The 16,417-nt window shown below is 41.7% G+C and overlaps 1 long non-coding RNA gene across 2 annotated transcripts in view; it reads right to left on the minus strand.

Moving 5' to 3' along the window:
• The window catches only part of LOC309831123, a 46,051-nt gene that overhangs the window by 21,354 nt on the left and 8,280 nt on the right, over window positions 1–16,417 (minus strand). The window contains exons 2-3 of one of the 2 annotated variants that reach the window (XR_014297556.1): window positions 9,635–9,762; window positions 4,358–4,616 (exon numbers count right to left, since the gene is read on the minus strand). This is a non-coding gene — a long non-coding RNA (uncharacterized lncRNA). Of the gene's footprint in view, window positions 1–4,357; window positions 4,617–9,634; window positions 9,763–16,417 lie in introns of those variants that run through there. The other variant, XR_014297555.1, reaches the window with a different exon arrangement.

Genomic DNA, 16,417 nt, shown 5'->3' on the forward strand with positions numbered 1-16,417 from the left:
TTGTGTCCCCCCCCCCGGGTTCATATGAGGAAGCCCTAACCCCCAATGAGATTGTATTTGGAGATAGGGCCTTTAAAGAGGTTATTAAGGTTGAATGAGGTCATAAGGGTGGGGTACTAATCCAACAGGACTGTTGTCCTTGTAAGATGAGGAAAAGACACCAGGGATGTACGCACACAGAGAAACGGCCATGTGAGGACACAGCGGGAGGACAACCACCTGTAAGGCACAGAGAGAGGCCTCAGGAGAAACCAAACTTGCCGACACTTTGGTTCTTGGACTTCCAGCCTCCAGAACTATGAGAAATGAGTTTCTATTGTTTAAGCCCCTCAGGCTGTGGCATTTTATTATGGCAGCCTGAGCAAACTAACACTCCACCTAAGTTTTGCTGCCTTTACTCCTTTCCCCAGAACAGATTCTCCCTTCACACTGAAGGGTAATACACAAAAGTGGTTCCCAGAGGCATTCCAGCAAGCCAGCAAAGGGAGGAGGCAGCATGGCAAGTAGTCAGGACCAGGTGTTAGGAGCTTGCCCAGCCTACTTGTGGGTTATGTCCCTGAACTGCTGAGTGAGTGAAACCATCTTTGTCTGCTCTTAGATACCAAGTTTGTCTTCTTCTGCCTATGTACCAAGATTCTGAGACTCAACAGAATAAGCTGTTTAAAGAGCTTTTAGTCCAAGGGAAGGATGTAGCACACGATTAAAGCTCAACTTTCCTCTTTGCTGTGTGCTATGCAATTTGAATAGTGGTACCTTAGAAATAAGGGACAATGTTTGAATCTTGATTGGGAGCTCCACAAGTAATTATGTTGAATCCTGTCAGAATGAAAATGACAAATCTGGCACTCTGTATTCTCCTTACACACTGACTTCATAGGTTTATTCATTCAACAAATGTTATTGATCACCTACTACATGCCAACTTCTACTGTAAATCTCAGAGATATACTAAGAATAAAATAGGGGCTTCCCTGGGGCGCAGTGGTTGAGAGTCCGCCTGCTGATGCAGGGGACACAGGTTCGTGCCCCGGTCCGGGAGGATCCCACATACTGCGGAGCGGCTGGGCCTGTGAGCCATGGCCGCTGAGCCTGCGCGTCCGTAGCCTGTGCTCCGCTATGGGAGAGGCCACAACAGTGAGAGGCCCGTGTACCGCAAAAAAATAAAAAAATAAAAAAAATAAAATAAAATAGACATAGTCCCTGTACTTACAGAGCTTACAGTTGAGTGGGAGAATAGAGACAAGAGCCAGAGGATAGAAATAAAACTCTGTGGCCTGGCATTTGAAAACCCAGTTTAATTTGGGCCCAGACAACCTCTCCAGGTACCGCCTACACTCCTACTGAAATGCCTTGCTCCAACCAAATCACCCCAGTCAAACCTTTCTAACTTCTGTGCTTTCACGCTTATTCCCTACCTGGAATACTTTCTATACCTTATTTAAATCCTATCCATCCAGCAAGGAGTGGTAGGCAGCCTCTAAGATGGCTCCCAATGACTTCTGCCTCTTGGTATTCACACCCTTGTATGTGGGCTGAACATAGCGACTTGCTTCCACTGAGTGAGCAAAAGTGATAGGATATCACTTCTGAGATTAGGTTACAAAAGGGCTGCGGTGTCTATCTTGGTCACTCTTGCTCTCTCTTAAATCTCTCACCCTGGGAGAAGCCAGCACCAAGGCTTGAAGAAGCGTGTGGAGAGGCTGTGTCACAAGGGACTGAGGCCTGCCAACGACCAATTCAGTGAGCTTGAAACTGGGTTCCCCTCTATGATCTGTTGAGACTTTAGGCTGAGAGCTGGACCACAACCTCACAAAAGACCTTGAGCCAAAGTCACCCTGCTAAGCTGGACCCAATCCTTAACCCACAGAAACTGTTAGATAATATATGTTTTTGCTCTAAGCCACTAAGTTTTGAGGTAATTTGTTACACAGCAACAGACAACTAACACACAAAACCTGGTTCAAACTACCCGCCGAGGTTTCTTTCACCTAGCCTAGTCCAAAGCAACTTCTACCTCCTGTGAACTTGTAGAGCTGCTATCATTGGTCATTTTATACTTTTGCAACATTACTTACCTTCTATCCTCTGTGTCTCTGGTCCATTCCAAGTAACCCAAGATCACTAGCTGCTTAAATTTCTTGTGTGTCCCTGTTCAGAGCAAGTATTTGGCAAAGTAGAGAAAGAGGTTTTGAGAGGCTAGAATTTTGTGCAGAAATGGGCTTTTAGTTCATATTTGGTGGCTGACAGATAAATGATTTGGAGGTGGGAAACACGTGGAAGTTAGAAAAGGGACTATAGCTTGGGAAGAGCTAATTTCTGGACTTCACCCATGTGAGGCATCAGTGGCTAATACTAACAGTCAGTCCTCCTTGTAAATTCTTTCTGGCAATTTCCTTCTTATTGTGTGAGGAGCTTAGCCTTATGTTGGCAGTTGTGAGAGGCAACAGAGAGGGTGGCTCTGGGGCACTGGGGTCACTTCAGAGGAGGGAAGCTAATTGTTTTCTCAGGTCCCCTCTCTCACGTTTATTCTTTTCAGGGCCTCTGTAGCAGGACGGTGCTGAAGCCCATTTCCTACACGTAGCACATTTATTTAAAACACATACCACATATACACAAAAAACCAAATGCAAAGGAAAAAGGGGAAAAAGGCTGCTGAAGACCAGAGTCACTAAAAGTTCAGGCTAAGAATAGACAAGGAACTCTGAGAGCTGCTCGGCTATGTGACCTCCTACAGGGGCTTGGCAATAAGCCCGATCCAGCTTTGTTTTTTCTACGCCTTTACAAAGAAAGAGCACTAGCTTAGGAGTCAGGAGAACTGAGTTCTAGGCCTGGCTCTGCCGGTGCCTTCTTCTGTGACCTTGGGTGAGTCCTTCCCCTCTCTGGGCCTCAGTTTCCCATTTGGAAACAAAAGGGTTGGACTAGACTCCAATACTGACAGAATGCAAAGGAAAATATTAGGTCAGCCAAAAAGTTCATTTGGGTTTTCCCATCAGATGTTACAGAAAAACTCAAACGAACTTTTTGGCCGACCCAATAGAAAGGATGCTAACCCACTTGGGACGCAGGAGACCTGACTTCTTGTCCCAGTCTTGTCACTAAGAAGCCCAATCTCTTTGGACCTCTGCTTCTTCATCTATAAAACAAGGTGATATATTCATTCATCCATTCCTTCAACAAATACTTTTTGAGCACCTACTACGTTACCAGGCTTGGTGCTAGAGATATGATGGTGAATCTAGACAGACGTGGTCCATGTTCTCATGGAATTTCAAGTCTATTGGTGGCAGTGGAAAAGAGGAAAAGATGAACTGTAATTAGTCATGTAAATAAGGGTGTCATTAATGCCAAGGTAAGTACGATAAAGGAAGGATCATACTTGGTTTTGGTGACTGAGGGACACTTGCAACCTCCATCAATTCCAATGTTCTGTGATCCAACAGGTGTCTCTGCTAGGCGGCGAAGAGAAACCCTTTGATGAACTCACATCTCATACCATAGCTTTTTTTTTTTTCCCATAACAGCACAGCTCAGTTAACCCAATCAACCATCACTCATCTACTGGGTACATATGACAGGGAATCAACCACCAATTCCTGGCTTCCTGGAGCTTACACTAGTGGGCAGAATAAAATCATAAACTGACACAGCTACAAAATGTCTCACACCATTCTGACTGCTAATTATATGCTTTAAATAATAATGTTTATAAGAATTAAGAATCAAGTGGGGATTTGGATGTGCTAGGGCAATCAGAGACATTTTCTTAGAAGTAGAAATTGAGGTAGGCCCTGAAGGTTTGCTGCATAATTTTAGATAAACAGAAACACTATTATCAGGGTGCAATGGCCCCATTCCCTACTACTAGACAGAAAAGGTACATGGGACATACAAGAGAGATCTCAAGTGGGAGATTCCTTAATTCCCTTTGGGGCAGGAGGGATTCAAGTCCCACTTTTTGTCAAGGAGCAAGAGACCTCTTCTGTGACCTACTCTGAATACTGTCCCTTGGATTGGGAGGACTGCTACAGATGAGCTGCCTGACTTGGGGTGGCCACCTCACCTATGTGAGTCTGTTATCTCATTTGTAAAATGAAGGGGTTGGATGATATCCAACATCCCTTAGAGTACCCAGAAAGATGGCTAAAATTTGATTCTTTGTAAGTATTTTTATTATTTTATAATAAAACTGGTAGTTGCTGCCATGGAGTAGGAGCTGTGGGATCTTAGACAAGTTACTAAGTTTTCTAAACATGATTTACTTCTTTTTTCACATTAGTTTTTAGAATTAAAAGGTGATACATGCACAGTTTTTTAATAAATTTATTTATTTTATTTATTTATTTTTGGCTATGTTGGGTCTTTGTTGCTGCACACAGGCTTTCTCTAGTTGTAGTGAGCGGGAGCTACTCTTTGTTGTGGTGCGCAGTCTTATTGTCGTGGCTTCTCTTGTCGTGGAGCACGGGCTCTAGGCACACAAGCTTCAGTAGTTGTGGCACAAGGGTTCAATAGTTGTGGCTTGTGGGCTCTACAGCGCAGGCTCAGTAGTTGTGGTGCACGGGCTTAGTTGCTCTGCGGCATGTGGGATCTTCCCGGACCAGGGCTCGAACCCATGTCCCCTGCATTGGCAGACAGATTTTTAACCACTGCACAACCAGGGAAGCCCATGCACATGATTTTAAACAATCAAATATTACATTCTTTTTTCTCAAGATTGCTTTGGCAATTTGGGGTCTTTTGTAGTTCCATATAAATTTTAGGATTATTTGTTCTGGTTTTATGAAAAATGTCATGAATATTCTGATAGGGACTGCATTAAATCTATAGCTTTAATGAGTACAGACATTTAAACTATAATAATTCTTCCAATCCAAGAACATGGGATATCTTTCCATTTCTTTGTATCATTTTCAAATTCCTTCATCAATGTTTTATAGTTTTCTGAGTATAGATCTTTCATCTCCTTGGTTAAGTTTATTCCTAGGTATTTTATTCTTTTGATGTAATTTTAAACAGAATTATTTTCTTGCTTTCTCTTTCTGATAGTTCATTATTAATGTATAGAAAAGCAACAGATTTCTGTATATTAATCTTGTATCCTGCAACTTTATTGAATTCATTTATATTAGTTCTAATAGTTTTCTGGTGGAGACTAAGATTTTCTATATATAGTATCATGTCATCTGCAAATAGTGATAGTTTTACTTCTTCCCTTCCAATTTGGATGCCCTTTATTTCTTTTTCTTGTCTGATTACTCTGGCTAGGACATCCAGGACAATGTTAAGTAGAAGTGGCAAGAGTGGGCATCCTTGTCTTATTCCTGATTTTAGAGGAAACACTTTCAGCTTTTCACTGTTGAGTATGATGTTAGCTGTAGGTTTGTCATAAATGGCCTTTATTATGTTGAGATATGTTCCCTCTATACCAACTCTGATGAGAGTTTTTATCATGAATGGATGTTGAATTTTATCAAATGGTTTTTCTGCATCTACTGAGATGATCAGGTGATTTTTATCTTTCCTTTTGTTAATGTGCTGTATCACACTAATTGATTTGCATACGTTGAAACCATCCTTAGGTCCCTGGGATAAATGCCACCTGATTATGGTGTGTGATCCTTTCTGTAATTTACTGAATTCAGTTTGCTGATATTTTGTTGAGGATTTTTGCATCTATGTTCATCAGAGAGTTTGGCCTATAATTTTCCTTTTTTGTGTTGTTTTTTTCGGGTTTTGGTATCAGAATAATGGTGACCTTGTAGAATGAATTTGGCAGTATTCCATCCTCTCCAATTTTTCGGAATAATTTGAGAAGGATAGGTATTAACTCTTCTTTATATGTTTGGTAGAATTCCCCTGTAAAGCTGTACAGTCCTGCACTTTTGTTTGCTGGGAGTTTTTTTTTTTATTACAAATTCAATTTTACTACTAGTGAGAGAAAAAAGAACAAAGCTGGATGTAACACTCCCTGACTTCGGACTATATTACAAAGCTACAGTAATCAAAACAGCATGGTAATGGCACAAAAACATACACATGGATCAAGAGAACAGAATAGAGAGCCCAGAAATAAACCCACACAATTATGGTCAATTAATCTACAGCAGAGGAGGCAAAAATATATAATAGGGAAAAAGACAGTCTCTTCAATAAGTGGTGCTGGGAAAACTGGACAGCTACATGTAAAAGAATGAGGTTAGAACATTTCCTCACATCATATACAAAAATAAACTCAAAATGGATTAAAAACCTAAATATAAGATCTGAAACCATAAAAGTCCTAAAAGAGAACATAGGCAGACATAACTTTGACATAAATCATGGCAATATTTCTTTGGACCTGTCTCCTAAGGCAAAAGAAATAAAATTGAAAATAAATGACACCTAATTAAACTTAAGAGCTTTTGCACAGCAAAGGAAACCACTGACAAAATGAAAAGACAACTTACTAAATGGGAGAAAATATTTGCAAATTGTATGACCAATTGGGGTTATTATCCAAAACACATAAACACTTCATACACTTCAATACCCAAAAAACAAACAACGTGATTAAGAAATGGGCAGAAGGGGCTTCCCTGGTGGGGAAGAATCTGCCTGCCAATGCAGGGGACACGGGTTTGAGCCCTGCTCTAGGAAGATCCCACATGCTGCAGAACAACTAAGCCCATGCACCACAACTACTGAGCCTGTGTTCCAGAGCCCAGGAGCCACAACTCCTAAAGCCCGGGCGCCTAGAGCCTGTGCTCTGCAACAAGAGAAGCCACTGCAACAGAAGCTCATGCACCGCAACAAAGAGTAGCCCCCGCTCACCGCAACTAGAGTCGCGCACAGCAACAAAAACCCAACGCAGTCAAAAATAAATAAATAAAACAAATAAATTTTTTAAAAAAAGAAAAAAAGAAATGGGCAGAAGACCTGAAAAGACATTGTTCCAAAAAGGACATATAGAGGTCAACAGGCACATGAAAAGATGCTCAACATCGCTAATCATCAGAGAAATGCAAATCAAAGCCATAATGAAATATCACCTCATACCTGTCAGAACAGCTATCACCAAAAAGACCACAAATAACAAATGTTGGCAAGGACATAGAGAAAAGCGAGCCCTTATGCACTTTTTTTGGGAATGTAGTTTGGTGTAGCCACTATGAAAAACAGTATGGAGGTTCCTCAAAAAGCTAAAAATAGAAGTACCATATGATCCAGCAATTCCACTCCTGGGTATATATATATATATATATATATATATATATATATATATATCTATATGAAGAGAATGAAAACACTCATTGAAAAGATACATGCACCCCAATGTTCATAGCAGCATTATTTACAACAGCCAAGATATGGAAACAACATAAGTGTCCATCAACAGGTGAATGGATAAAGAAGATATGCGTGTGTGTGTATGTGTGTGTGTGTGTGTGTGTGTGTATATATATAAAATGGAATATTATTCAGCCATAAAAAGAATGAAATTTTGCCATTTGCAACAATGTATACGAACCTAGAGAGCATTATGCTTGGTGAAATAACTCAGACAGAAAAAGATAAATACTCTTTTTTATCACTTATATGTGAAGTCTGAAAAATAAAGAAGTGTATATAACAGGGACTTCCCTAGGTGGCGCAGTGGTTAAGAATCCACCTGGCAACACAAGGGATACAGGTTCAATCCCTGGTCCAGGAAGATTCCACATGCCGCAGAGCAACTAAGCCCGTGTGCCACAACTACTGAGCCTGTGCTCTAGAGCCTGCAAGCCACAACTACTGAGCCTGCACACCACAACTACTGAAGCCCGTGCACCCTAGAGCCTGCATGCCACAACTATTGAGCCCACGTGCCACAACTACTGAAGCCCACGCACTCTAGGGCCTGCGAGCCACAACTACTGAGCCCTCATGCTGCAACCACTGAAGCCCACGCACCTAGAGCCTGTGCTCTGCAACAAGTGAAGCCAAAGCCACTGCAATGAGAAGCCCACGCACCACAACAAGGAATAGCCCCCGCCTGCTGCAACTAGAGAAAGCCTGCACGCAGCAACAGAGACCCAACGCAGCAAAAAAAAAAAAAAACTATGCTATAAAGGTTACAGAGTTCCTATTTGAGGACTAAAAAAGCTGTGGAAATAGACAGTGGTGACGATTGCACAGTACTGTGAATGTAGTTAATACCACTGAATTGTATACCTTAAAATGGTTAAAATGGCAAATTTTGTTATATATATTTACCACAATTTTAAAAATTAATAATGTAATATTACAAAACTCACTGAATTATACACTTTAATTGGGTGAATTGTATTTCAATAAAACTGCTAAAAAAAAAAAAAAAAAGAGTATACTACAAGAGTGAGAGACTGGAGAAAATACTCCAATCCAAGCCAGAATCTGGTCCCCTCCCCAGAGGCAACTATTTCTTGTTTCTCCTTCTAGAAACAGTCCAGACATAAGTATATTTTGAAATCTATCATATCTTTTTCTTTTAACGCAAATGGGTGAAGTGATGTTCTGCTCTGGATTCTGCTTAATTTCACTTACTAACATATTTCAGGTTGTTGCATATCAGCACACGCAAATTTACTTCATTCTTTTCTGCTTCTGCACAGAATTCCACTATAGGGAGCTATCACAATTTACTTAATGAGTTCCCTCATTGACGAACGGTTTGATTGTTTCTAGCCTTTTTCTATGGCAAACAGTATTGCAGGAAACATCCTTGCACTTATGGCTTTAAACACAGGCATGAATATATCATCAACAGAATAAATTCCTAGTTCTGGTATTATAGGTTCAAAAGGTTAATGCATGTTAAATATTAACATTTCTAAATCGATTTCTCTAGCGTCTACCAATATATACTCCTATCAAGAATTCATTCATTCATTTTTTTCATTCAACCAATATTGGAATGCCTGTTGTGTGCCAGGCACTATTCTAGGCCCTGGGAACACAGCAAATAGATGACAACAACAACGACGACAAGATAAAATCCATTCCCTAATGGAGCTTACAGTCTTGTAGGGGGAGAGGGCAAACAAAAAAGTAAAATATGTAATATTTCAGGTGGTAATAAATGCTATGGCTAAAATAAAGCAGAGAAAGGAGTGTTGGTCAGGGGTGGGGACTGGCAATTGAAATAGGATGGCAGGGTATGAGAATTCCAAGCCTCAGTTTCCTTATCTGTAAAATGGGACAATAACAGTACCTATCTCATAGGACTATTGAAAGAATTCAATGAGGTTATGTCTGGTAGAAAATAGTGAGCATTTCATAAATTGAGCTAATATTATTATAAACAACCTTACAGGTGAGGAAACTGTGCCCTAGGGAGGAACAATATGCCTAAGGTCCCAAGGAAAATTAGTGGCTGGGTAAGAATCAGAACCCAGGTCTCCTGACCTTCCCTGCAGTATTACTTCCAAATATACCCAGGGACCTAAAGCACTAAGAAGCCATCCGCCTGGGGGCTGCTAACGGCACCATGATTTTAGGTTGAAAAGTTCTCTGAGAACGTGATTTTCAACATCAGCAAGAGGGGAGGGAAGATGTGGGAGTACACAAGGTCCTTCTTCAAGGAGAAGCAGTACAATTTCACTCGGGCCTAAGGCTGGGCCTGCTGGGGTTTACTCACAAGACGTTCAGATCCAGGATGGTGCTCTCAGCCAAAGGCAACAAGCTTCCTGGCTGCTGCTGGCCCATCTGCTCTGATGAGACTCTCCCAAACCCTAATCTCCCATTGGTTTCATTCCAAGGAATCTCCTAGAGGAAAGATAAGCAGCAGCTAAATCACAGCTGTAGAAATAATAAGAACTGGACAGGCTGTTGTATCTGTTTGGCTGGGTGAGATTTTTCAAGCAGGCCAAGTGTGTGGTGGTGGTCTCCTAACTCTCTGTGCCCTTTTCTCAACCAGTGGCACCTCTGCTCCCCCTACAGCCAGGCACCCACAGCTTCCCTGGGCCTTCTGCCTACACAGTGCCCTACCCCTGCCTGGGTTCTAACCTCCTTCAGCCCTGTCCTTTCTTCATGGAGGGTCTTATCCCCTCCACTCATCCTAACCTCTCCTTTAAAAGAAGATGCTTGCTTGTTTAACACAGTCAGTATGGAGCAGGATTTAGAGAAGTCAGCATTCTGGGCTTGACCTCTGTTGATGAGTGCTTATATGAACCTGGGCAAATCAATTACCTTTTCTGGGCCTCAATTTCTTTACCTAAAAAATGTTGTAAATTATATGGCATTTCAAGCACCATGGAGTAGATTATTCTGCAAAGGGCAGGCACCCCAATGATCTACCTAAAGACAAAGAAGTATACAGAGAAGTAGTGAGGCCAAAGGCAGAAATTTGCAGGTTGGAGGTGCCAGAACCACTAAAATGCTATCAAGAAGTATGTTCTGATAAACAATGTCATAACAATGTTGATGAATGGCACCCAGTGTCAAGTTTGAGGTTAGCCATAAAGGGAGTTCACACTTCGACAAGAGACCTAGGTTTCGAATTCTATTCTTATACTGAGTAGACCTCAATGCAAAGGAAAATCCAGGCTAGATTTGGACCTACCCTGTCTGCTCTTGAAAAGAGAACCATAAGAAATAAAAGGAGCTTTGGCCCAGATCACCAACTGTTACTTGAATATCATGATGAACATCATGCTAGGGCTAACTAAAGTTTCCTCTGCACGGGTAAAAGCACGAAGCTTGAGAAACATTCAATTCATAAAAGGAACACTGAACTCAAATTTGGGAAAGTGATCTGAGAAGATTTCAAAAGATGTCAGAACTATAAGCAGATGTGTAGATGCTTCCACTTTTGTGGAACTATGGCCAGTTACATAGAGAGGAAGCTTCTGTTGGGGTAATTTGAGAAAACGTGAAAATCTTTGTGACTATCACTAACGTATGTTATCTTATGAGGTAGCATCCATAATCTTAACTTTACCCACAGAGAGAGGCAGGGAATAGCATGGATGATGGAGACATGAGATTTTGAATTCCAAAATAACCTGACAGTTACTACATCACTGTTCCTGCCTAGGAAAATAATCTGGACCCCAAACTTTTCTTCTTTGATGCCCCACAGTTGGGTTGATAACAAACTCTCACAGGCTTGAGTCTTTCAGCATTGTTGATAAAGCAGAAGCAATGGCAGACATGAGTACTTTGGATGGTGAGTCTACCAGACCTGCTTAGATCCTCTCCCTGCTGGGATACCAACAGACTCAGACCTCCAGGGTTGGCGGTGCGTCCTAGAAGAGAAGCACTGAAGGAGGGGTGGCACTGCTTTCATGGAGCCTTCAGTGACTTTCCACTGAGCTGTGGGAAAATTTGACAGTTGACTGCAGCTGAATCATAACCCAGAGGTCCTGACTACTCAAATCCTTGAAGATTCCTTTCATTCCTTTCCCAAAGGGGAACCTGGCAAACTCCAACTGGTTAATTCCATTTACCTTCTGTTCCTTGCAAGATGTAGGTGCAGAGTAGTGTGCTCTCAGTGGCGGCAAAAAGGGTATCAGAATAACAGCATCTACAATCTACAATTACAATACTGTACATTAAACTCTGACTCCAGAGTCTGTGTTCCTAACCACTATGTCATACTGTATCCAACACCAGTACAGATATTCCGAACTCAAAAGCACTTTAGATATCACAGAACAACTCCCAAATTCTGCAGCTGAGAAAACAGACCTAGTGAGAAGGATGGGAATTGCCTAGTGACAGAGCCAGGATTCAAGGCTGGTCTCTCTACTCCAGGGTTCAATGCTCTCTCTGCTGTACAGAAGGCCTCGGGTTCTCTGATTCACCTTAAGGATGTGGAGTTCTTTGCTATCTTATTCCTTATTTTTTAGGGATTGGAACTATATATAAGCATAAAAATACTTTCACAGACTTTTTCTATAAATTATTGATCCCTCAATTCTTCCTACCCTTTTTTAGGGACTTTTTTTTTTTTCTTTAACTTGGCTCCTTTTTGCCTTCTCTTTTTTAAATCCCAAGAAAGTGAAAGCAGTTTCAGACAGGATTTTTTTTTTTTGCAGTAAGCGGTCCTCTCACCGCTGCAGCCCCTCCCGTTGTGGAGCACTGGCTCCAGACGCGCAGGCCCAGCGGCCACGCCTCATGGGCCCAGCCGCTCCACCGCACATGGGATCCTCCCGGACCAGGACACGAACCCGCGCCCCCCTCATCGGCAGGCGCCACCAGGGAAGCCCAGACAGGATTTTTTTTAAATCTTTGAAATCTTTTAGCCAAGTTTCCCTTCTTTTACCAAAGCATTTTAAACACTGCTATTCAGCTATGATTTCTAATTGTCAATCATCCAGTAAGTGCTTTTGATCTCCTCACTATCCTTCCCTGCCCCTCCCTCTTAAGAGATGACCACTAAGGCTCGTTATGTCCCCTCAGCTCCCGTGTGTCCATCTTCAGTTCCCGCTCTGCACAGGTTCTTCCTCACATCCTGCCTCCTGTCATGGAGAGGGTGTCCACACTGCACCCCAGGCAGTCTCAACACGATGACCGTGGCCCCATTCCTTCCAGCTCCCTTCTTTATCTGGACCAACAGATCATAAACAGGTGGGTAAGAGCCTAGAAAGAGCAACATGTGGTAGAAAGAGTTTGGTCTTTGTAGTCAAACAAATCTTCATCTCTCTGGTCAAGTTTGTTGACTGAGCTGACCCCATATGTCAAGTGGATAGGAGACCCCACTTCAAGGTGATTATGAGAATGGAACGAGAGAATATGTAAAGGGGTTAACAGACCACCTAGCACACAACTGACACTGCCTTCTTCCTCTCCTCCGGTTCCTTCCCTTTTCACAAAAAAAATGTTCAAAGACCTTCGTTTTTCAAAAAGCCCTAACTCATCCTCAAACAATGAACTGTTCTTTCTCCTTCCTGTCATTCCAACCATATTCACAGTTTATCCTCACTGTCGGCCCTTCCTTCCCCCTATTCAATTCATTTTGGCCACTATATACTGAACCCTACTAGGGACCAGCTCAGCCCATTTCAATACTTTCCCAAACTCTGAATTCAATACACACTTGTGAACTGACGCCACTGCAGCATTAACTGCTGCCCAGCACTCTGACCTCGGGTGACCTGCTCATTTCTGCATCTCCTCCAAGTCCTCTGAACTTTCTGTCTCACCATTTTCTACCTCTCATCTTTCTGCATCCTGTCTCTGGGTGATCTCTTCCCATGGATTCAACAATCACTATTTGCTTAGATTTCCAACTCCTGCTCTCTCTAGTTCAAATTCCAATCCTTAGGCCCCAGACCTGAGTTCCCAACTGTTCACAGGAATCTCTCTTTGGAGGTTTCATGAGCACCTTAATCTCCAAATTTGCTTTTTCACTTACGGTTCCTGTTTCCTAAATGGCTTCACCACTAAGCCAATGCTCAAGAAAGAAGCCTGACTCATCTTGAACATCCCTATCTTCCACACGCCATACTCTGTGTTTGAGTGGTCACAAATCTCTTTGATTTTTATTTCCACAGTATCTCCTGAATTCACCCTCTCCACTTCCAGTGCCTTACTTAGATCAGGACTTTGTCATGTCTCAGCTTATACTGCAGTTACTTCCAGTTACTCACCCTGCTCACCCTCTGCACAGATCCGTGATTTATCTAATTAATAGATCTGAGCATATTAATCATCTTCTCTAAAACCTTCCATAGCCGTGACCAGGTGAAATCCTGAATATTTATATCTCTAGCTCCCCATTAGAATGAAGGCACCTCTTATTAATTACTGTATCCCATTGCCTAGTAGAGTACATTAAATATGCATCAAGAAAGCTTATTATATGAATATAAACCCAGAATCATGGCATGTAGAGAATATGAAAGAAATATGATGTGGTCCCTGTCCTCTAGGAGCTTATACTCTTTTTAGAGAGACAAAACAAACACAAGAAACTATTAAGTACCTAAACTGAGATACAAACTCTGAATACCAGAGTAACTCAGAAGAGAGACAGGTCAGTATAAGGTGGAACTTCTGGTGAAGACCTCACAGAGAAGAAGCTTCCCGAGGATCTGAAAGGATGGGCCTAATGGGAGTGGGAAATTATGCTGGGGACCAATGAGACTAACCTGGAGAGAATAGGTGGGTCAGAAAACAGAGACCCTTGGGACTTCCCTCGTGGCACAGTGGTTAAGAATCCGCCTGCCAATGCAAGGGACATGTGTTCAAACCCTGGTCCGGGAAGATCCCACGTGCCGCAGAGCAACTAAGCCTGTGCCCCACAGCTACTGAGCCCGTGTGTCACAACTACGGAAGCCCACGCCCTGGAGCCTGTGCTCTACAACAAGAGAAGCCACCGCAATGAGAAAGAAGCCTGCACACCGCAATGAAGAGTAGTCCCCGCTCAACGCAAATAGAGAAAGCCCGTGCACAGCAACAAAAACCCAACGCGGCCAAAAATAAATAAAATTAAAAAAAAAAAAAAAGAGGCCCTCAAAGGTCAAGGAAAAAGGAGTTTGCCCAGAGTAAGAAAGCAGTAACTTTTTTGAGTGCTCTAACAATAAAAAAAACTGTCATATACAAAAACTATAATAATACAAAAGCTACTTTTGATATACACGCAAACACACTCTTTTAATGCAGCAATCCTTTGACAGACACTATTATCCCCATTTTGCAGATGAGGAAAATGAGACACAGAGCCATAAATAATTTGCTTGGGGCCACACAGCTGTGTGTAAGCCCCTAAGCGCTACAGGCAAAGATAAAGAAAATAACTCCTGCTTTCAAAGATCTCAAGTCCAAACAGAGACAGGGGCACAAATGATTACCTCATTAACAATTACTTATACGTCAATGTGTTAGGTAATGTAACAAATATATACACAAGATGGGAGAGTTATTTTAGGAAAATTAATCTAAAAGTATTAGGTTAAAAGTAAAAGGCTCTACAGGAGACAAAAACACTGAAATTGGAGAAATTAGCTTCCTAGCTAATACAGTGATTCAGGCAAGATCCAGCAAGTGAGGTGATGATGGTGGATGCAGTAAGACTGGAAAAGAGGCAGAATGCAAACCATTCTAAAGCAGAAAAGGTTTAATGTAAGAAAAAGAGAATCAGACACATTTTTAAGTCTGGGAAACTGAGAGAAGGACATTAGTGAGAGAAAGATAAATTCATTTGAAGGTATACTGAGTTGAAGACAAAGTAGGACCATTCAGCTCTGGGAGAATGTAATAGGCCTTAATATAGTCAGATTTAGAAATTAGATTTTTTACATTGTTAGCACCCAGGCTTGAGTTGTACATAACGAAAGAATTTTTAAAACATTTTAATGAACTCTGTGCCATTAGGTTGAACTCTACGTATTTCCTGTGGTTTTATTTTCTCCTCACATTCTGCTAGTCTCTATTAACAATTCTGTCTTGCCTCATCCTTTCCACAGAAATGAAGTGTGATTATAACATAACAAAGCTGAAGTTTAAACACACAAGAACTTATCTGTCCAAAACTGATTCCAAAAATGCTGTTTTTGCTCAACACTTCTCTGGAACTTCTCTGTTGGAGCTGCTTTCAGGGTCAATCTACAATCCAAACTTTACCATCACACTCTGTTAACACCTCCAACCTCATCACTCAATAATTTAGCTCTTGTTTTTTTCAAAAATAAAATCTACCCTCAAAAAACAAAAACAGGGCTTCCCTGGTGGCGCAGTGGTTGAGAGTCCGCCTGCCGATGCAGGGGACACTGGTTCGTGCCCCGGTCCTGGAAGATCCCACATGCCGCGGAGCGGCTGGGCCCGTGAGCCATAGCTACTGGGCCTGCGTGTCCGGAGCCTGTGCTCCACGGCGGGAGAGGCCACAACAGTGAGAGGCCCGCGTACCACAAAAAACAAAACAAAACAAAAAAAAACAAACACTTAGCAGCAGTAAAGCTGTTCCAGAAGCTGTGCCACAGACTGTAGGCAACTTCCAGAGAGGCTTTCCAAATATTCTGAGAACTAGCTACATCACTGCAGGGAAGGGATGCCCCTACCAAGAGTGGGGCATCATACTGCTAATTATTTCACAGACCCACTTTTCATTTAATCCTTGAAGAAGCCACAGAAGCAAGTATTATCATCTTATGTTAAAGAAGAATAAAAGAAGGTCCAGAAAAGTTAAGCAACTTGCTCAGGGTTATAAAATACATAGCAGAGTTGGAAAATTTAAAACTTATGATTTTACCACTGTATCACGTTGCTTTTGATAAAATAACTCAATGTATGGGAGCATTATTAAACAGTATCATTACTATATAATCTTATCTCATATGGCCATGATTTTAATACTCCTTTAATTTTTTTCCCAACCACTTTCTGTATCTACTAATTTAGGAAAATATGAACAACCAGCCATGAAAACTTGTCATAGATATTGAATTAAGTCTACCTTATAGAAACACAGAACATTAGA

The sequence above is a fragment of the Grampus griseus genome (genome assembly GCF_964374135.1).
Source record: "Grampus griseus genome assembly, chromosome: 12".
In the NCBI taxonomy this organism is placed as follows: domain Eukaryota; kingdom Metazoa; phylum Chordata; class Mammalia; order Artiodactyla; family Delphinidae; genus Grampus; species Grampus griseus.